Source organism: Rhinolophus hipposideros (genome assembly GCF_964194185.1).
Source record: "Rhinolophus hipposideros genome assembly, chromosome: 12".
NCBI classification, from domain to species: domain Eukaryota; kingdom Metazoa; phylum Chordata; class Mammalia; order Chiroptera; family Rhinolophidae; genus Rhinolophus; species Rhinolophus hipposideros.
Window position 1 is genome coordinate 6663095 of NC_138058.1, and position 22745 is coordinate 6685839.

General features: G+C 42.4%; 1 long non-coding RNA gene across 1 annotated transcript in view; it reads left to right on the forward strand.

Moving 5' to 3' along the window:
* LOC308505505 overlaps positions 1-21467 on the forward strand; it is a 49350-nt gene extending 27883 nt beyond the window's left edge. Inside the window, exons 3-5 of the long non-coding RNA XR_013994568.1 lie at positions 11303-11464; positions 14649-14830; positions 20048-21467. This is a non-coding gene — a long non-coding RNA (uncharacterized lncRNA). The remainder of the gene's footprint in view (positions 1-11302; positions 11465-14648; positions 14831-20047) is intronic.
* Positions 21468-22745: the final 1278 nt, after the last annotated feature.

Sequence of the window (22745 nt, forward strand, 5' to 3'; positions counted from 1 at the left end):
TTCAAGCAGGCTTTTCCATGGAAAAGCTAGCGTGGGCACACATTCAATTCAATTCCCAGTGCGCTTTCTCATAGAGGTTCTTCCACAAGATTACAAAGACTGGGAACTTAGCCCATTACTCATATTTAAAAAAAAGTTATTCTGGGTTCTTTCAGGGCCATATCAGTTTCAAAGATCGCTGTCAGGGTGGGAGCAACTGAAGTTGAAATGGACTGAATGCTAAATGTAGCCTCAGAGCGGAAACTGTTCTGCAGAGTTGAAAAGTCGGTGGAATATTCATAGAAATGTAATCCGAGCACAGGATACTGAGTCAGTGTCAAAACTTTGTTCCAAACCATATTTGCTATTTGTAAAACTGGCTCCTCTGGCGTGTGCTGGGGATAAGGTAAGAGGGTGGAGTGGGGTGGGTTACAGCATGCCTGGAGCCAGGGCTGCGGGGCAGTGTGTGGGGGGGGTCTTCTCCCTAGGGAGGGAGGGTCTCTTTCCACAGGAATTAGGGTTCTGGGGGCAGGGATAGGTAATGGGGTCCAGCCGTTCCCACTCCAAGAGGGCCATCAATGCCTCAGATATGGAAACCTTTCCTTCATGTTGCCACCTAAATTTTGTGTTTGATTGCAAAATAGAAACTATGGAGTAATCTATACAAAAACCATGGTGCAGTGTTTTGCAAGTGCAGAAATGACAGCATTTGCTTTTTCCTTGCAAGTCTCCTGCTCAGGATTTGATTAAAAAAAATCATGGTGATGTAGATTCTGATGAGCATCATCTTCAGATGCTGGAATTATGTCTTAAATGTAACCAAAGGGATCATCTACTGATGACCCGAATTTCCTTTCAAGAATTAACAAATCTCTCTCATTTCTTCCCCCTAGGAACTCTACTCATCTGTAGTTAATCTAAGAATTAACATTTAGCAAATTATTGCTTCAGTGCCTTAAATGAGGTACGTGCCTGGTGGCTCAGTTGATTGGAAGCCTGTGCTAATGAGGTCACGAGTTCAGTCCCCAGGAGGGCCGGTTCACTTGACCATGGTCCCCCTTCGAACCTCAGCTAGGCCTCCAAATGAACACTGGTCACAAGTGGCCTTCTGGGGAAGAATCAACAGAAATTGTGGGAAAAAATTGTGGGAAAAAAACAACTCAAAGCAGATGCCTTGAGTTAACTTAGAATATGACAGTGTTCCCGTGGGGGAACAAAATGGTACCCTAGAGACTGCAAAGACTTCTTGCAGACTGTATGTGTGCCACACTTCCTGGAGGTGGCTTCTGTGCTGGGAAAACCGGCTTTGATGTGCGTGGGAGGTTCCAGTTGTGCAAGTTAAAGGGGAATATCATCCAGGAACTGTAGGAGGCTGGATGCTTATTCAAGAGGCACACTCAGAGTGGCTCTTTAGGGGAATTTCGTTGAGTTTTCACTGATCACTTATTTAAAAGATGGACCATTTGGGGCTTTACAATGAATATCTATAGTCATGTAACACATGGGACCATTTCTCCCACAGCCCAGGCCTCTCTAGCCATTTGTCTCAGGCTGGCAGGAGACACAGTAACCATGCGATTTAAGAGCACGGGTAAATCTCACTCTGCTTTCTCTCCATTGTCCACTCTCAGGAACCACCATTTTCAGGTCCAGGTCCAGTTCTGAGGCTACATCTCACCCAAGAGTGACCGGATCCATTGATATCCTCTGAGGCCATTTCTTGGGGTTAGGGAAGAGTAATGCCTAATGAGCTCCAGCTGTGCTCAGTGGCATTCACTGTTGAAACCAGCAACCCCCACTGGCTTTCTCCCATTTACCAAAAATCCCTTCTCCAGAGCAGTGGCCTCTTCTTCTTCTTCTTCTTCTTCTCCTCCTCCTCCTCCTCCTCCTCCTCCTCCTCCTCCTTCTTCTTCTTCTTCTTCTTCTTCTTTTAAAATTTTAGATGAACTTAATCACTGCATTCCTATCACTTAGCAGAATGTGTTGTATCTGGTAGGATTTCAACAACTATCTGTTGGAAGAATGAGTGGATGAAAGAATCAAATGTTGAACTGGTTCCATTGAGACAGGGCAACTTTTTTAATGTTATCATTTTCTTGTCTTTCTCTCTACAAAATTACACATGATTATTTAAAATAATTTAGAAAATAGTGATGAGCAGATATCAAGAAAATAAAATTACCCATAATGCCATCACTTGGAGATAACCTTTCTTGACATTTTGGGGTGTGTGATATTTATATCTACATGTATATCTACTATTATATGGAACTTAGATAATACATATTGTTGTGTAACTTTTTTTTTACCTACAGTAGAAAATTTTGCATGATATTTTACATTCTTTCACATTATTTTAAATTTTTTCAGAGCATTTTATTGCATGACTTCAACTGAATCGGTCACATATTAAAATATCCTTGTTGCTTAAACTTTCTGCCTCGCTTTGTTTATCTCCTTGGGATAAATGTTTATGAGAGCGATTGCAGGGCTCCATGGTTTTCTAACTCACTATGTGTTGGCAAGTTATCAGTCACAGAGGCATCACCGATATGTACTCCTGCCTGGAATAATCCAGTGCACTGCCTCTCTCCTCCTTTGCTGAACAGTCAGTATTATCATTCTTCTAAATATTTGCTAATTCACCAGTCAAAAGTACATCAATGTTTTTATGCTTTGCACTTCTTTTATTAAGAGTGAAACTGACTGTTTTTTTATGTGGCCATTTTAATGTCTTCTTTGCAAATTGCCTGCTAATGTCTTTTAAGACCCATATGTTTGGGGGGGGGCAGTGTACTTACTCCTTTCTATTTCCTAGGGCTATTGTAAGAATTAGTTGAAGTAATCTATTTGTGTATGTTTAAAACCTACAAAGCAACACACAAATGTGTTGATCAAATTTGCAATGTGGTAGGGTGAGGGTCAGTAGGAATAGTCACTTGCAGACAAATGGGCTGAGTAAATGGGTACAGAGCGAAGACTTAGGTAAGCTTTGAAGAGGAGGGATGGAGAGAGTGACACCTGTGGAGAAAGGGAAAGAGGCCTTGGCCCAGAGATTTGTTAGTTTGAGAAGGTCACTGGAAATAGACAAGGTCAGAAATAATAGAGGGGCTGTTGGCTCGAAATGTGAGCCAATTAGAAACAGAAGGAAGCTAGAGGGCCAAGGAGTGACGGGAAACCAGAGACTGTGCCCGGGGGTGGTCTGTGGTCTGGGGTTGGGGGTTGGGTGGGAGGGGGACAGGCATCTCCTCAAATGTCCCCCAACTAGCAACCGAGAAGAGAAAACACCAGCAGTGCCTCCTCTCTAAAGACTCACCTGAATTCCAATGTGACCAAGGCAGGTGCGTTTAAGGACAGAAAGGGAAACATGTGCTGCTGCACACAGGTGTGGTCCTCTGGCCAGAGCACACCTGTGCTCTCCACTAAGTGTCTGGAGTAACCACACCTGGGAAAGGCAAGTAAACTACATAAATGGCTGGTATTTAAAGAAAAAATGCTGCCCTAAAGTTCCCCTGGAATGTAAATGACGCCACTTATGTAAACTTATATGTAATATAATTATATATGAATATATCATTATATATAAGTATATTAAACAGAAATCATTCTATACATTGTGTATATATTACACTATATAATTATATAAGTAATTCATGAATATAGGCATGGTAAATGGGACAGGGCGAAAGAATTATCTTTGCTTTTATTCACATTTTTAAGGGTTGTGTCACTGGTTACAATTAGTATATATTCTTTAATTTGAAAATGATCCAATAAATAATATTTAAGACTAAAAAGGTGTGTGTGTTGAGTGTGGCTGGCCACTCTCCACTCTGCAGCACGGCAGGGAATTCATTTGGCAACAGGAGCTGAAGTTCTAGGCTGTCACTGGAGCCCGTGCTCACTCAGACAGAGGAGCCCCAGGAAGCACCTGAGAGTAACACCTGGGCCCCGCAGGGCACCGAACTCACTGCCATCTCACACTTTGATGACAGGGGGAAGCTGTGCCTCCTTGGCAGGCAGGACCCTGGCCAACAGGTAAGACATTTGCCAGGCTGGGAGTAAACACAGGCCTTCCTTCCAGATCAGGTGTGCAGCACTGTCTTGTAGGGAGGAGGCACAGATTAATTGCAGCAGAAAGAACTTGAGCTTGGTGGAGGAGGGAAAATGAGAACTTTTCTCCTTTAGTTCAAGGGCTGCCACTGCAGCCGATGCCACCAAGTACCTGACTGGGGTGTTATGTTATTTTACACCAGGTAGAGCTGCTTTATGGCATCACTGTTTCCTGTGTCCTGCATGTGCCAGACACTGCGCTGGGGCCTGGGGACAAAGTGAGGGAACGAGACTGAGCTGATCTCTGACTTTCTGGAGGTTGTAGTTGAGTTGGGGGAGATGAATGGCACATGAGGGGACAAACAGTCGGAGTGTCACACATGGTAGTGACTGCTCTGAAGGAAACCGAAAGGGGCAGGAAGATCAGGGCTGGGCCATGTTGAGTGTGGAGGTAATGGAAGGTCTCTTGGAAGAGAGGACATCTGAGCAGGAATGAAGAGATGGGGCCAGCAGGTGAATAACCAGTCCGGGGAGAGGGAGACCCAGGGGGCGGGACTCCAGCTCCGCTTCTTCAAAGTGTGTCTGAAGGGCAGTGAGCATGTGGAAGTTGGTCAACATGAGGTCTGAGAGGCCAGCAGGCGTCAGGTCCTGCCTGGCCTCAGACCTGTCCATGTTAAGGAGTTTGACTTTATCCTAAGTGCAAAGACCAGGTAAAGTGTGCTTAGAAACCCAACATAATAATGCAGAGCCTGAGCCTCAACTCAGCCTATGTAAGGATTTGTTGAGTGACTGCAAAATACATAAAAAGTGATGTTCCGTGCTCAGAAAACATCTTATTTTATTTTATGTTTAAACTTTGGTTCTGACTGTTATCACTTGAAACATCACTCCCGTTTAGATTTATTTTCGCTAAAAGACTGAGCCACAATGATGAGAATACATCAAAAAGTCTGATGTTGAGAAACGTGCCTGGAATTAAAGGAAAGGTTAATGAGACGCGGTCCCTGCAGCCTGGGTTGTATGAAGCGCTTTCATAGATGAGGTCCTGTCCCGTCTTTATCATCATCCAGCATGCTAGACTGAGCGGGCAGTACAAGTGTCTGCGTGGTGCACATGAGGAAGCAGCCTCAGAGAAGTGACAAAAGACTGGCTGTCCCTGTGAGCAGTCCCAGGAACAGTGTCTCTGTTTTAGTGAACTTTCTGTGAGCCCAGGGCAAACGGTGTCCACAGTGGGCACACAGGTTTCCTGGGCTCCTTCTGGTGGCCTCAGTGGCTCTTGCTGTAGGAGTCTGTAGGAACAGGAGGGAGCTCACCGGTGGTCATGGTCGGCTCCCGTTACCACTGAGGGACAGCTGGGGCCCCTGACTGGTATCTGCTCACCAGGTAGACAGGGACTAGGGCCCCTAATCTCACTCTGTGATCACTCAGTAGCCACATCCTACACCTCTTTAGGGCTCCCACATCTCGAGGTTAGGGAAAGGCACAAGGAGATCAATGGAAGATGCCACGTCTTCCTCCCATCCCAACACTTAATAATATGGAGCATGATGATTTGGGATGTGCTACCTACCTATAGATCAACACCTAGGTCCTCTGTCATCCTGGAGTCCTTCCTATCCTGCTCTTCATCCTTGGACTTGTGTCCAAGGAGTCTACTGTGATCACTAGAATCACTTTTGTTCTCTGAGGTTCAGAGAGGGACATCAACATTTTGGGACACACACATGTGGCATTCAGACTAGCTAGTGCAGATTGCCAGCTGCCTTGGATTCTGCATTTCCTGGCAGGATCCCAGAAGGAACTCTTTGGGGCAAAACGATTCTTTTGCAACTTAACCATCAACATGTGGCATACAGTATTCCCTGTCTGAGCTTGAATACAAGGAAACCCATCATCTTTGAGCTCTAGCTCTTCAGAAAAATGGCAGCTGCCGCCAGACATAAACATGACACTTGAAATTGGCAGACACCTGGGAGTTAGTGTGAGGTAGAGAAACAAACACAGGCTTTGGGGCTGGTAGATCTGGGTTCCAGATCAGCTCTGCACTTACTGTTGTGGGATCTTGGAATAGACAATTTGTATGATCTCTGTGAGGCCCCTTTCTCCATCTTTAAAATGGGGGTAATACAGTCTGCCTCATGATGTATTGGTGAGGATTAGAAGAGGAGAATTAAAATATCTGGCACACAAGAGACACTCAAGAAACTTTAGTGTCTCCGTTCCTTTACCCTCAATAATTTAATAAATCCTTCCAAAAATAGGACATTCTTTCAAGTAGAACCCTACCCATTTTTTTGTTGATGGGACATCCAAAAGGATATCAGATTCCTTTGTTTGGTTTGTGGTAAGTTGACTTTGCACTTTAAAAGGGAAAAAAAGGAAACCAGTAGTACCTCAAACAATGAGCCTTTTAAAAGTCTGCATTGGACTCCAATTTCAAAGAATATTCTTATTAACATACGTTTTTATAAATGGAGCACTGCTCATCAAATATTTATAAGTGGTAGCCTGAGAAGCCAGCGCAGTGCTTGGCAAGCCTAGGGACATTTCCCACATGCACTGTGGGATGGCATAGGCAGGGGAGACCGTTTAATTTGTGACATGGTTTGGGGGCTCCAGCGTGAGCTAGTCTTGGCATGGTTTCTCCCGGCTATGGGCCTGTTCTGGAGCCTTTCAGGACTCCCACACAGCCCATCCTTGCAGGAGACTCCCTTTGAAGTCCCCGGGAGTTCTTTGAATGGAAAACATACACAACGGGGTGTTGATGCAAATAAGAATCAGGCCTGATGTACGTGGGGAATAAAGGTGCTTCTTACCCCAAGTGTTAGCTCTTTAGCCCAGAACTAAGATTTGATTATTAAATAAAAGAGCCCCACCCACCCTGGCCACAATCTTCCACCCCAGGCCTACTATCCGTGTGCTCAGGAACTGATGAACCTGCTAATCACCTGCGAGTTTAATTAAGCAACAGGTATAGACAGTGCAGGGCTCTGTTTTTACTTTAAACATATCAACATGATAAACATTCTCAATTCTAGGGCAACTTGCTAAATAAAAAAAATAAACACTACCATCTTTTGAAATATCACTCATCAAGGGTGATGATTTAGAAAAGTATCTCTATTACAGATATTTTTGTGGTTGGAAATGCAATTGCCCATGGAACACAAAGCTGCAATTTGTAGACAGGTTAAGTAAATTAAATCACTCACTGTCTTTTTTTTTTTTTTCCTCCAATGGCTTTAAAAGTTAAAGTAATTTGGAAAGAAAATGCTCAGTTTGAATTGGTTTGTAATATCTGTTAATGATCTTTAAAAAAATCCACTTATTCACAATCTTGTCCCCGAGGGAATTCCAGCGTGCTATCAGAAAAATTTCTAAAGTCTGAAATGTCATTAGCTGGTGATTTCTTTGAAGTAGAAAGCCCTGAAAAAATAAATTATATAAGGTATACAAGTGCACAGGACAATCACTTTGATGAATAATATCTATGTTTTTCATACCTAAAAATGCAACAATTGAAATCCAAGCTGCTAACTGCAGCTGCTCCTTGCCAAGGAGCTGTCTTTGGAATTACCTCAGTGTACCGTGTTTCCCCGAAAATAAGACCTAGCCAGACAATCAGCTCTAATGCATCTTTTGGAGCAAAAATTAATGTTAAAACCTGGGCTTATTTTACTATAAGACTGGGTATAATATATAATATAATATAATATAATATAATATAATATAATATAATATAATATAATATAATACTGGGTCTTATATTAATTTTTGCTCCAAAAGACTCAGTAGAGCTGATTGTCTGGCTAGGTCTTATTTTCGGGGAAACATCCCTGCTCTGTTTATTCTGCACATATATTGAGATCTCCCCTATATTTCTAGATTGTTGTTGCAAAAACAGTAGTGTTAGGAACAATTTTGATGATATTCCTGTGTTTACCTTTTGGAAACACAAGGTGTTGCCTAAATACAGGCCTACAGGTGTTGTCACCCAGGATTAAAACAATGGCTTGTTTCAATGCAGCCTCCTGGGTCCCAAAGCCAGGTGCCGTGAGCGGAGGTGCAAGTACTACATAGCCCCTCCGATGGCTCCATATTAGATAACAGGACTGTGAAACGCTACACCGAAGGGAAAATTTTCTCCCTGACCCCAGCTGGCTATCAGTTTTTGCCTGGAAGCAGGGGAGTCTTTGTAATACAATATTAGTCAGTGTAACTGCAGAGGCTGGTTTGGCTGCTATAAATAACTTTTTTTTTTTGACGGAGGAGTTGGATTTTACTAAACTACTGGCTACAGGTTAATTATATGTTTCATAAGAAAGCATTTCCTTGTAGCCAGCCTAAATTTGTTACCTTTTAATCTTGCTTTATATAATATGGCTGGAATTATACAGGAGTCTCCAGCAGGCCCTACATTGTTGTCACTATTTTGTACATTGGGCCTTTAACGTTTTTTTTTTTTTTTTCCTCACCTCTTAGCTAAACTGCAAAGAGTCCCAGTTTTATTTGCTTTCCCTCAGGGAGAAGGCATTCTCTTTTCCTTAATTCAGCTGACCTCTGATCACGTGTGGTTCTTCTTTTCTGCTCTGTGACAGACATTAAAAGAGCAACCTGAACACAGGTAAGAACAAACGACTGATTGAGTTTATTAAACATATGCTATAAAATTTTCTGTGTTAGTCCCTCTTTTTACTTCACCCAAGAAATGGCAAACAGCATCTGAAACTTTATTTAAAGCTTTTTTGGGGTTCCACGTATGGAAGATTGCAAAGAGCAGAAGCGTGCAACTCGATGCATGACCCTGAGTAAACTCGTCCTATAACCACCTCCCTCCCCTCAAGATGAGAAAGAGAACATGGCCAATGTTTCTGATTGCCCCCTGATGAAACTCCCTTTTCCTCCACTGAGATAACCATTACCCTGACTTCTGACACCATTTGAACTTCGTATAAATGGAATAATATGGTAGGTGTTCAGTCTGGTTATGTTGTTGGGTGTAATTATAGTGTAGTTTCCTTCTGTTGTGTCAATAATATACCACAGTTTACCCATTTTACCCTTGATGAATATTTGGGTTGTTTTCAGTTTGGGGCTGTTTCAGAGAGTGCTGCTGTAAACTTTCCTGTCCACATCCCTTGTGGGTGTGTGCATACATTTCTGTTGGGTACATCGACTAAAGGGAAAGTTACTAAGTTGTACCTGGTGACTACACTCAGCTTTAATAATGTCAAAGAATTTTCCAAAGAAGCTGTACTAGTTCCCACTCCCACCAGCAATGGGTGAGGGTTATGTTTCTCTCCATCCTTGTTAACATTTGGTGTTCTTAGTCTTTTTGATTGTGGTCATTCTGGTGGTATGCAGTTCAATCTCACTGTGGTTATAATTTGATTTCTCAGATTATTGACAAGTTGAGCATCTTTTTTGGTCATTTGGCTATTTTGTGAATGGGCTTTTCAAGTGTCTGGTTAATTTTTCTATTGCATTGTTCATCTTTTCTGGTTGATTTGTGGGAGATATTTCTATATTCTTGATATGATCCCTTTTTGGTAATATATATTGCAAATATCATATACCACTCTGAGCTTAACTTTTCACTCTCTTCATGGTATCTTTGAATGAACAGAAGATTTTAATTTTAGTGCAGTCTAATTTATCAGTCTTTTCCTTTATAGTTAGTGCTCTCAATATCCTATTTACGAGAACTTTGATTACCTCAAGGCCATGTTTAAAAGATCCTTTTATATTATCTTCTGGAGCGTCATTGTTTCATCTTTTACATTTAGATCTATAACCCACATGGCATTGATTTTTTTTTTTTGTATATGGAGTGAGGTTGGGATCAAATTTATTTTTTCCTCCATGATATACACTTACCCGACACCGTTAAGGGAAAACACTTCCTTTACTCAGTGCTCTGCAGTGATGCTTTTGTCATAAATGAAGCACTCACTTATTTATAGAATGATGACATGACTTGTTTTTCCTTCTTTCTGTTAGTGTGGTGTATCATTCCATAGGTTTTTAAATGTTAAGCCAATCTTGCATTTTGGGCGAAGCCCAACTTGGTTAGGATGCATTATTTACTTTATGTATTGCTGCACGTTTTGATAATTTTTACAACAATGTATATGAGGTCGGACAATCAAGTTCGCGAACTCATCCTAGAAAAAGTGCTCCATCCCTCATTGCTGAATATCACTACGGTCACCTTCAAAGGACTCCCCTTAGGAAGCTATGCACCCCCTTCAGTGCCTAGTTCACCCTTCAAAGCAATTTTGGAACTCTTTTTTCTGGAATAACCATCAGAGCTGTCATCGTATTACCCTTGATGTCCTGAACGTCATCAAAATGTCTTCCTTTCAATATTTCCTTATCTTCAGGTAAAGAAAGAAGTCACTGGGGGCCAGATCAAGTGAGTAGGGAGGGTGTTCCAATACAGCTATTTGTTTACTGGCTATAAACTCCCTTACAGACAGTGCCATGTAAGCTGGTGCATTGTCGTGATGCAAGAGCCATGAATTGTTGGCAAAAAGTTCAGGTCGTCTAACTTTTTTATTTTTTTATTTTTTTTTTGTCTAACTTTTTCACGCAGCCTTTTCAGCACTTCCAAATAGTACACTTGATTAACTGTTTGTCCCATTGATACAAATTCATAATGAATATTTCTTCTGACATCAAAAAAAAGGTTAGCAACATCATTGCAACAAGTTCGCGAACTTAATTGTCAGGCCTCATATAAGTGAAAGTTACCGGTAATTTTCCTTTAGTGTGATGTCCTTGTCAGGTGTCTTATCAAGATTCAACTGGCTTGTAAAACAAGTTGAGAGATGTCTTCTTTACATTCTTTAAAAAACTAAAACACAATGAGTCTAATGTAAATATAGAAATTAAAATATATGTAGTTTGTCCTAAGTATATCATTCAGGCTTTTCAGAGAAACAGAACCAATAGGATATGTATAGGTAGACCTATATAAGAGGAGATTTATTATAGGAATTCGCTACCATAGTTATGGAGGCTGAGAAGTCCTGCGACCTGCCATCTGCAAGCTGGAGAACCAGGACAGGGATGGTGTGACTCAGTCTAAGTCTGAAAGCCAGAGAATAGCGGGGCAGCGGGGGAGGGATGGGGCTGGTGGTGTAAGTCCTGGTTGGATTTTGAAGTCCCAAGAACCAGAAGCTTTGATGTTCAAGGGCAGGAGAAGATGAATACCCCAGCTTAAGCGGAGAGAAAATTCACCCTATCTTGGCTTTTCTGTTCTATTCAGGCTTTCTGTGGATTGGATAATGCCCACTGCACTGGGAAGGGAGATCTTTCCTCAGTCTACCAATTCAAATGCTGATCTCCTCCATAAATACCCTCACAGACACACCCAGAAATAATCTTTTGCCAGCTACCTGGGCATTCCTGAACCCAGTCAGCCACCACAGTAAGTATTCACCACAGTTTCCTTTCATTCCAGGCTTCTATGTATTCTAACTTAGACGTGTGGCAGGAAACTCTTTTTGTGTGAATTTTGCATGAGTAAGTAAATAGAAGTTAGACTCTGTTCTAGGAGTTTTCACATGGTACGCAGCAGTATGCTCATGTGCCCAAGGCTGAAATTGGTTACTGCGTCTCAATTCCGGAATCCATGATCTAGGTCCATCCCGCGTTTAAGGGAGAACTTATGAGAGGACAAGGTTTTTGGATGTATGACAAGCATTCAGTTAAAACACCTACTCCCCACTGAGATTCTTCAAAGCCAATTTCATCTCCTACTTTTGACCCCTTCAGTCACTTAAAAAAAAAATCTCCTTCAATGCTGTATATCTCATACCTCACCCACCTCTCCATTCCTAGTTATGGTTGTCCTAGTTCAAGGCCTATCACCCCATCTGGGCTGTGGCATTTGGGACACCTAGTCTCCATTTCAGCATCTTCTCGACCATCCAAATGCTTGCTCTAAGATGGAAAGCTGTCCATGTTAGTCCATCATTGAAAACTGTTTGGTGGCTCTTCCTTGCTTTACAAGTTGAAGTCCAGGCTCAACAACATGGCACAAAAATTTTTTATGTGACCTGGCTCTTGCTTCCCTCGCCAGCCTGCTCTCTTGCTTCATGATCCAGCAGCTCTTGCAGTCTCCAGTATATCACCTGGGATTCTTTGTGTCCCAGCTTTTGCATATGCTAATCTTTCTCCATGGAATAGAGTGTCCATATCTTTCCTCTGGATAATCCATTCTTACCAGTCAGCTCAGGCCAGATACCCTTGACCCCACTTAGCTGGTACTGCATGGGCTCTTTTCTGCCAATGCCTCTGTCTCTGTGATTAGACTGTGACCTCTTTGCAGGCATGGGCTGGTCATCGATGGCTATCCATAACTCGCTGTGTGCTGGTGGGTAACAGGTGCTCAATAAACATTTATAGATTCAAATAGAAGGAACAACACTGACTATTTGACTATTTTGAGTTTCACTTCATCTCTTTTTGGAAGCCTGAGATGGAATAAAAAGACCAAAATGCCATTTTATTAAGTAAAATGATCAAAAGGGAGGCTGGGAGGCAAACACTATGGAAAATCTGCATACACAACCTCTTCCTGTATGATTAAATTCAGTTCAAATGATTAAAATTCTACTATGATGGAATCTGCTTTTTGTAGAATAGATGACTAACAGGGATATATATATATATATATATATATATATATATATATATATATATATATATATATATTCTCCCCCGCAAGAGGAACAAATCTAAACAATATACTCAAAAAATTTAAGTGAAAAAAAATCTATTTAAAAGGCAAATTCACTAATATTCTCCCCATTTCTCTTATTAATAAAAGGGTTTACACAGAAACTCTACAAGAAATTGTGTGAGATTCACAAGGATCGTTAAACTCTCTACTAGACATTCACTTTCACATTGTAAAATTAGTTATACACTCAGAATGGTATCACATAAAAATGGAGTTTCTGGGGCTCTTATATATGAATGGGTTTTAGTTGCACAGTGGTGCCATTCATGTTATTTGGCCCATTTATTGCAAGTACATTCTAAATTTGGCCTTAATTATTTTTCCTTTCACAAAAATATTTTGTGGGATCTTTTTGAGCCCTGACTACTTCCTTCTTGCCCCTTAAAACAGAATCCAGGAGCGTTATTTTTGTTCTCTTCTAATTAAAATAATTGCTTGGTTCCTTTTAACTAGATTCATGCAGTTATTAGCCTAACACATGGATGGGTGCCATGAGGTGCTTGAGAAACAAAATGCAAAGTGGTCATGTAGCTTCACATGAAAAAGACTCTGTGGTGCCAAGGAGCATTATTTCCTTTTAGCCGGCATTTTATAAGGGCCTTTAGTAAACCTGGCCCCCCATACCCTTACTAAAGGACTATTAAGTGAAAGAATAGTTCTATTTTCTTTATTAGGTATACAGCAAACGCAGTATAATTTGAAGAGGGGCACTTGATATGCTGGGTATGGCGCAAAGACCTGGGGTCTGGTTTTACTCTCTGCCCCTGCTTTGTCTTTCAGAATAACTGGAACTGAATGATAAATGCTCCAGGTCTCTCTTCCAGTTGGTCTTTTTCAGAGGGCAGTGGAGGCAGAGGGATGAAAGTGCCTGGATAGATGTGTTAATCAAGAGTTGTCAGGACCCTGACTCTGAAAGGAAGTGTTAAAATCATGTTTTTAACATCAAGACTGTTTTCAAAGTTGATGTAGTCCAAGGGTTTGGCAAACAAAGGCCCACAGGCTCAATCTGACCTGTTGCCTAGTTTTGTAAATAAATGTTTAAGGGAACACACCCATTTGTTCCTGTACTGTCCACTGCTGCTTTTGCACTTCAATATGGAGCAGTAGTGACAGAGGCCATGAAGCCTGAAAGATTTACTATTTGGTCCTTTACAGAAATTTTTTTGCTGATGCTTGATATAGTCTACCTAATTCACTGAGTATCTACTAAACACCCACTCCATGATGAGAAATATACTTGTAGGAATTTTTATAGTGGTCCTCATTTGGTGAAATGCTGAGGGCCTTGGTAATGTACTATGTTATGAATGTTTAGTATAGGTGTACAGATAGCAGAAAGTGAGAAGGATTTGGGGAAAGTAAGACGGATTTGGGGCAAGGAGTCATGGCTTGAGAAAAGGTTCTGCCATTATGGTCTTAGTGGCAAGTAACTGACCATGGCTGGGCTCTTCCCTTTGTCTGCTGCCTGGAAAAGAAGGTGTGGTCACAGCTGGAACTTCTGGCTTGAAGTGCACCTTTATTAATTATTCAAGATCGTCTAATCAACATTATGGACCTCTGCTTCCACGCCAGATGATTGGTACCCTTTGCCACCAGTTGGTGGTTGGGAAGGTCAAGTAAGAGAACATGAGCCCACGTATTTTCTAAACCATATGGTTCTATATTTGTGGCATAGATATTATCTATAAAAACATTAGAATAAGTGTTATTTCTCTTTGGCATGTGAGAAATGAGACTCAGATAGCCTACCCAAGATCAAAAGTAAGTCAGGAGAAGGGCTGAAAGCTAGGTCTCCTGGACTTAAGTCACTGCTCTTTTCAGCATATTACGTGCTTCTTTATTATCATGCTTCTTTCCATGGTTTCAGAAACGCTCCATTCTTTAGGACATTTCTTCATTCATTCGTTTACTATTCAACATTGTTTAAGAGCCTGCTGTGAACTGGAAAAAGAGCTGAATTTTTCAGAGAGAGTGATGACTATACAAAGAAAAGTTGGAAGACTTGTAGAACAATTTTGTTCTTGGACCCCATGACTGGAATCTGCAAAGGTACACAGATTCTTCTCTTGATTTCTCCTATGCTGCCCAAGGAGTTGGCCCTTATTTGTGATACTATGAAGAAAGAGAGAGCAGATGGGATGGGAAAGGGAGAACTATACTGTCACTCAACAAAATGTTGTCTGACTTGTTGTTTTATGTTGTGTGTGTGCCCTCACACGTGCACCCATCTATGTGTGCGTACATACCATGAAAAAAAAGAGAAAGAGGGATACTGAAATGTCGATAGCAGGTTGTACCACAAACTAAATGATAGAGACAATCTAGGTTTGGGAGATTTGGAAGTTAAGATTTTGTGCATAAAGTCCAAGAAAATTCTTTAAGGGGAATTTTCAGATATGAATTGTCCAATTGAGTGACGTGTAAAACATGCCTGTTGTGGACTTTACCATACTGTTAAAGACAATCTCCATTCAGGTTGTATTCATTCAATGGCTTGTCTTGTAATATTTGAAATGATAATTATCAAATGCACCTGGAGGAAGCAGCTTCCACCAAAATACTGAATTTGCCTTCTCATGGTAGGACAGCTGAAGTTCTTGAAAGTTTCTGTTTTTGGTACCTTGTCCCTTTAACAGGGAAGTTCACCAGTATTTTCCTCCTGTTCAATGTCGTTGGCTACTAGTTCTTTTCAGGTTTATCTGTGAACCTAAAAGTCACATGATTTTCTGAAACAAAGGTGCCAATGAAGTTGCCTCATAAAAATAGCAACCTTCTAGAATCTTCTGTTGTACAGTTGTCACCTGCAAAGACCTCTGAGAGTCACAGTAAAAAATCCTGCACATTCTCCTCTCTCCCCACCACATAAGTCAGTCCCAACCCTGCTGACTGAATTTGGAAGTGGTATCTGATTCTGCAATTCATCCGTAAAGCTGTGTTACTTCTTCGATATTCCCAGGACCCAGGACACTGCTGTTTTGATAACTGTAATTTGTTCAGCACACAAAAAGTATATTCATGGCAGGAGTTAGCAGTGATACAGATAACAGTTTTCATCTGTAAGAAATTTGTAAGCATTAACTAATTTATTTCACTTTCCTATAGTGGAGTGCATTTTCTTCCATTTGCTGTGGGGAAACCCTTCTTATTCTAATTCCAATCTTTTAGCAGGTATTCTACTGAAAAATTGTCACCAGGCTGGAAATGTTTTGTAGAGGGGAAATAAATCTTTCAACACAGTGTAAAATTCCACCAAAATAGATGACCTCTATTTCCTCAGTGTATAAGCTTATTTTTAAGTGATTAAGCAATGCTCTGGAAAAAAGTTAAATTTCTTTGAAAAGTATAGGAACTGTTACTGTATTACAACTTCTACTGTTACTGCCATTAGTGTGTACAGGTTTCCTAATGGTTTACATATATTGCTTGGTGTCCCCCAAAAAGGAGAGCTTGAGGGAAGCCTCATGGCTGTCTCTTTTGTGGAGAGTTCATTCCAAGAGTAGGAGGAGTTTGGGGGAACGAGATGAAAGGAGCAAATACAAGGGTGTTACTGATGTGTCCCCAACTTGTTATGAAGCGAAACTGATTGCTCAATTCTCTGGACTGCGGTAGGCTAAGTATTGACATCCACAGGAACACCTGTATCCTAATCCTGGAACCTGTGAATGTTATTTGCCAAAGAGTTTGCAGATATGATTAAGGATTTTGAGATGGAGATTACTTTGGATTATCTGGGTAGGTCCTAAATCCAATTGTAAACATCTTTATAAGACGGAGGCAGAGGCAAAGGCAGAGGAGGATTTGAATCACAGGGCAGTGTGGTCATGGAGGCAGAGGTTGGAGTGATGTGGTCACAGACCAAGGAATGTCGGTAGTCGCCCAAAGTTGCAAGAGACAAGGAAGGGACCCTTGAGCCTCTGGAGGGAGCACAGCCACTGCTGACATCATGATGTGGGCCCGTGACGCTGATGGCAAACTTCTGGACTCTAGAACTGTAAGATAATGCATTTCTGTGTTTTAAGCCCTCAAATTTGTGGCAATTTGGTAGAGCAGCACAGGAAATTAATACAGGGACCATCGTCTCAGAGCATAACCTACTAGGTCTCAGGACAGACTGACTGAGTGGAGGGAGAGGAAGGAAGGGAAAAGAATTTATTTTCAGAGACTAATCAGTCTCTGATTAGTCAACGATTTTCCTTATGGGACATCAATACCCCTTCACTTCCACTCTTACCTCCAGATTGAGCACTGAGTTTTGCTGGAGTGTCTCATGCTTCAGAGATAACAGGAAAGCCCAGGTAAGAGAGCAGAGGCTAGTCAAGAGGACACAAAAAGTTGTGCCCCATGAAATCTACTACATGGAAACTGTGGTGAAACAAGGAAGTGGCAGTGTGTGGCCAGAGCAGTGTCACCACCTGAGAGGTAGCATATAAGGAGGGTCTGAAGCAATTACTTCCTCAGTCCTCCTCACAACCCCATGTGGCAGGGAAGATATAATTTCTTCAGCAGGTCCTCTTCTTCCAATCTTGAATCCTGTTAGCTTTGGTGCTCACTGTCATTCAGGTCTGCACGTCTCACCTTCAGATGCAGTAACTGAAATCTCTTCCTTCAGTTGAGTCAAAACCCACCATCACATAGCACTTTACAGTTGGCTCTGGTTTTACTTCTTGACGCACATGACACAGGGCTAAGTGTTACATATGAAAGTGCTCTCCAAATATGTGAAGACAGTTTTTATCCTTTCTTCCCTCACGAGGCAAGGCACTCACTCTCCATTCCGTCAACTCCGGAGTTGTGAGGTTTGTGGCTGGTGGCTATGCCAGTTCCTCCTGTGGACATGTAGTTTGCCTCCTTGCTGCCTCACAGGGATGCTCACAGAATGCACTAGAACTCCAGGTATGGTCTGCTCAAGCACACAGGGGTCTTGCCTTCTTGGTTCCTACGTCACTAATGTAGCCAGAGATGGATTTTATTTTATTTAAAATTTTGGCAAGCACATCACTTTTAGTTGTACTACACACAGTGTTGATTAAAACGCCCTCTTCTTATGCTGGGTACAGACGACTGTATGGAAGCATATGTTAGTACTAAAGGTGACCTAAGAGCCCTAAGGAATTCATCAATTTGCAAGTGGTGTTACTGTAGAGCAAAGGTCAAGAGGGCAGCTCATGTATTGGCACATAAGTATCTATAGTTTTATGCAGAATAGAAGTCAGTCAGTGATTCTTACGGTCAGTACCAACCAGCCAGACTGAGGAGTGTTCTCAGCCAGCCTGCCCTACCACCACCCTTCTTCCTCACACCGACTGACCAACTAACCCCAGTTTGGAGCACCTTCCAGCCTGGAGGAAATCTCCCCAGGGCGAAGTGTTCCCTCTTCTTGTCTCTTAGCAGGCAGCACTGATTTGGGTTCTGTTTCTGGTCCAATCCAAGTAGAATCTTCTGCAAGAAGAGCAATTACCGTGGACTAAAAAGGCCAGTATGGACAGGCTCTTTACATCCATTATTTCTCATCTTCACAGCAACTCTGCAAGGTAGATATTACACTCTTCATTTTACAATAAAGAAATTAAGGCTTGGTTCAAAGTAACTTTTCCAAGGTCGTAGTGTAGCAGACATAAGGTTCTGACTCCAGCAGCTCAGACTTTCTGCTCTACCACGTGGTAGCCAAAATGATGTTGAAGCTGTAGGAAAGGGAATGGGGGAGGCGCCTTGGACCTCCGCAGGTGGACCAAACCTGGATCAGAGCCTTCTGGCCCGCTGAAGGAGCTGGATAGCAGAATTGGCATGAAATGGCTCAGCTTCTGTAGCTTCTCCCTTGTGACTGGGTCTTCTAGTGTCATATATGTTAGTGTCATATATGTCATATATGAAATGAAGCCCTGCCACATTCTGGCCCAGCATCTCCAGTTCATAAACATGGCTGTTTCTTTGACCCAATATCTAGTCACTAAGTGCCTTGTGGGTCTCTTGAGCCAAGACAGGATAGGATGGAAGGACAGAAGCCCTTGGTGTAGGTCGTGTAGCCTGTGAGTATGGGTTTGAATTAAAGGTCTTAAGTCTTTATTTGAATTAAAGTCTTAAGTTTGAATTAAAGGTCTTAATCTGGTCCTGCAGAGGAGCCAATGGCATTTGAACTTCCTCTGGGCTGCCTACCCAGACTAAGATGTTTTTGACTCATGAGGTGGGATAATATTTTATGAAACACCATCCAACATTTTGCCTCTATTTCCTTTTCACCTTTACCTCCTTCAAACAGCTAGGCCCGTGCCTACTCATTCTTTGGGGGAAGGAAGTGACATTTCTAAATGAGTCTTCTCCTGGTTGTGGCAGATTCTTTAGGTTGACACCCTCAGTCCCCTCTTTAACCCCTTTCTAACTGGTAATTACTTGCGAAGGAGGTTAGAAAGCTAAAAACTCACCTTTCCAGACCACCCTTCAAATTGGGGTAGACAGATGTCTCTAGTGTTGACCTGTGAAAAGCTATGGTCTGTTGTAGCCACTTCTTTCACTTCCAGCTTTTTCCTGCTTGGAGGGCATGTGATGCCCAGGGGACACCTGCCTTTGCTAAACAGTGGCCTTGTTGGAGGGTGGAAAGTGCCTGGTGTCTTGATTGCATCTTTGAGCACTGTGCCAGATTTTTCTGTTGTGTTCCATAATAAGTGTGTATTTGGTCAAGCCTCTCTTGTTGGATTTCTGTGATATTCATCCAAATGTAAGTGTTACCCAACATCTTGTTTTATTTTGCTACAGCCTTGATTCTTAGGGGAACAGAAAGGCCTTAGAGTCTACTTAAAGACTTGAGAGAACAAGTCTGTGGGGACATTTCTCATTCATGATAGTGGGGGTGTAGGGAGGAGATCTGTCCTTGCCATCTTGACACCTACAAAGGGGCCGTAAAGCTGGATGAAAACTGATGTCTGAGGACCAGGTGGGGGGACTGGGTGACATCGCAGAGGTTGCCTGGATGGACACATGGCATCAAACACCTGTGGCCTTTCTCCTACCAAGTCTTAGAACTAAAGAATCCCTAGAACTTAGCCATAACTTAAGTGAAGGTGAGGCTCCAAGACTGAGTTTTGGCCACCCTTGAAGAATAACACTTCCAAATAGAAACTAAATTAGTGAAAAATTATATTTTTGACTTAACTATGTACCGTGTTGAGTGGGTAGTAGACTTACTGGGGTTATCACTTTGTAAGTTATGTAAATATCTGATCACCATGTTGTTCTGTATGCCTGAAACTAATAAACATTTTTTTTTTAAAGGAACAAAAAGTGATTTTTATAACCTCCCGACGTTGTGGACCGAGGTTTGTATTAGGATGAGTAGAACACAGAGAAGCACTCTTGAAGAGGTTAATGGGATGAGTCCCGCTGGAGTGGGCCCTCAGGTCGGCCTGCCTTCCACGGCGTGGGAGCCAACAGAGGAGGCCACTGGACTGGAGGGTAGGGCAGGGCGGCCGCAGGTCACAGTTTCCTGGATCTGGGAGCCGACCTCTGTGACTGACCCCTTGTTCTCTCACAGTCTGTGACGTGCCCAGGACTCGTTCCATCATACAGGTGGATTCAAGGTGGAGATTTGGGGAGGGTGGGCAGACGGGATGTTTGTCTCTGTCCCCATGGACATGTTGCTGATCACTGCTGAGACAGGGGGGTACTCAGCCAATTGGCTTTAAATTTGGAGATGTTTATAATTAAGCCAAATCATTTCCTGCCTTCCTTTAAGCTCACCACTTTTTCTCCTTTCTATTCAATTCAATTCCGTTCACTTGAGCAGCAGCACCTCCTGGGTAGGCTGTCTGGCTCCCAGTTGCTCTCTAACACCTAAAAACTGTGTGACCTTGGGTAACGTACTTCACGTATGTCTGCATCATCTGTAACTCTGAGCCTACATCACACGGTTGTAGGAAGGGCAAAGGCCTCGGAACTGGCAGGCACACAGCTCACGGTCAGTGCATGTGTGAGTGTCACTTGGTGCTCTAACCCCAGGGACCCCGGTCAGGTGTCCCTGGGCAACCCCGCTGTGCCCTAGGAACCAATGGGCACACCACGATGAAAGAGCTACGTCACTAGCTACAGCTTTCCTTCTGGCAAGAGCAGTGAGCAACAAGTCCACGTTGACTGCCAGGGTGGCTGCTGAATAGCCTTCTTTTTTGCATTTTGTTTGAGAGGAGGACGTTTGCATTCACTCACTCCCCTTGTATTTCCTTGAAAATGGCATTACTGAACCCGGAGAAGGAGACCTTAGGCTCCCACCCTGTAGGGGCCTCCATTGGATTGTACCACCGGGTTAAACCCCCCATCAGAAAGTCAAGCACAGTTGGAGTAAGCCTTTGAAAATCAAACTCCTAACCGTATCATTTATAGTCACACTTTATGTCTTTGGCTCAGTTCTAATCGTTTTCCTACTGATGAGGATGATTCTCCTTCTCCTCCTAATGGGCATCGTCGGGGGATCCTACCCCAGCCCCTTACGCCCAGAAAGGGTTCTCAATGACGGTTGGTTTCACTCCAATGAGCTCCTCCCTTTCATTATGCTGAAATCATATTTCTAGGGGACAGAGATGAATGCTGTGTAGGTATCTGATTAAACTGCCTATTGTTTTAAATCTATTTTTACAGAGACTTTTCTTCCAATAGTCATTCAATGACACATCACTTTAAAAATTATATCTGTATTGGTGGTTTTGTCTATTGTGTTTATGTAACATGCGTGTGTGTGCCATGTGCGCACACACACGTGTGAGCATGTGTTAACCCAGGGATCCCTTGTCATGATGGATATGTCATTAACAATTATGAAAGAATTGCCACTTTACAAAAAGCAAAGCAGGGTACACATTTTACTGACCAGTTAAAAAAATTGCACAGTTGTGTAAAACACCAAATACACAAACTACACAAAAATGAAAAAGTACAAGGAAACGCTATTCAGCAAAGGCTTTCTCCCTGAGTGACAGGCGCTCCGTTGTCATGGGCACTTTAGCAGGGCTCTCTCCCAGGTCATTTTCCTAATATTTTGCTTTTCAGCAGGGTCGGGGAACAAGACTGCGAATGTGTCGCTCCTTGCCCACTGCCATTAGTCTTTAAGTTTCTTGCCCCCACTTTACCTAAAGAATAATGCCTCCCCCAGAATTACACAAAAATCAATGGCAGAGTTAATTGAAATAGGGATCTCTTAATGTTTTCCTCTTTCTTAAGTGATTGCTTGGTTTCTAAAAAGTGAAGTTTAACTCAAAGGATAGCTTTAATTGTGGGTGAGTGAATTGGTAAGAGAGAGAAAGTAGAGGCAGATAATTTTCCAAGTGACTGAAGGACAGTATTGACATTTAGGATTTCATTTCCTTTCCAGTTTTACATTGGGGCTTAAGGGATGAGAGGAATGACCAGGCCATTTCCATGGCAAAGCCCATGCTTGTTGTTTCCTTAAAGGGCTGGAAATGCTTTGAGAAACACAGATGCTTCCCTTTCCTCCCAGGGGGCCAGAGAGAGCAAGAGGGAAGAAGGAAAGAGGTAGAGGAGTCTCCGACCACTGGAAGGTGGCCAGCTTCTTCATTTTAATGATTCTACCTTTCTGATGATTGAGGTATTCATGTGATAGCTACTTGGGCCTGTCAGTGGCTTAGTACCAGCAATACTTTTTCTATGTAAGCTCTTTATAACATGCAAAGTAAACTCTACTTCACTGGATTGTCACATCAATTTGCTGAGGCAAATGGGACCAATATTTTCATGTCTATTTTGTAGAAAAAGAAGCTGAAGCTCCAATGGATTAGAATTTGCCGAAGATGACCCAACCTGTGACAGGTGGGATGTGTACAGGTTCAGGGTTTTAGGAGGAAGAGAGTGTGGGTTGAGGGCCAGGCACTCACCTTGATGGAATTCCCTGTGCTGGGGAGGGCAAGGCTCATCTTCAGGCAGTGGGGACCCACGGGACATCCCTAGAGTGCCCTCAGCTAGTGCC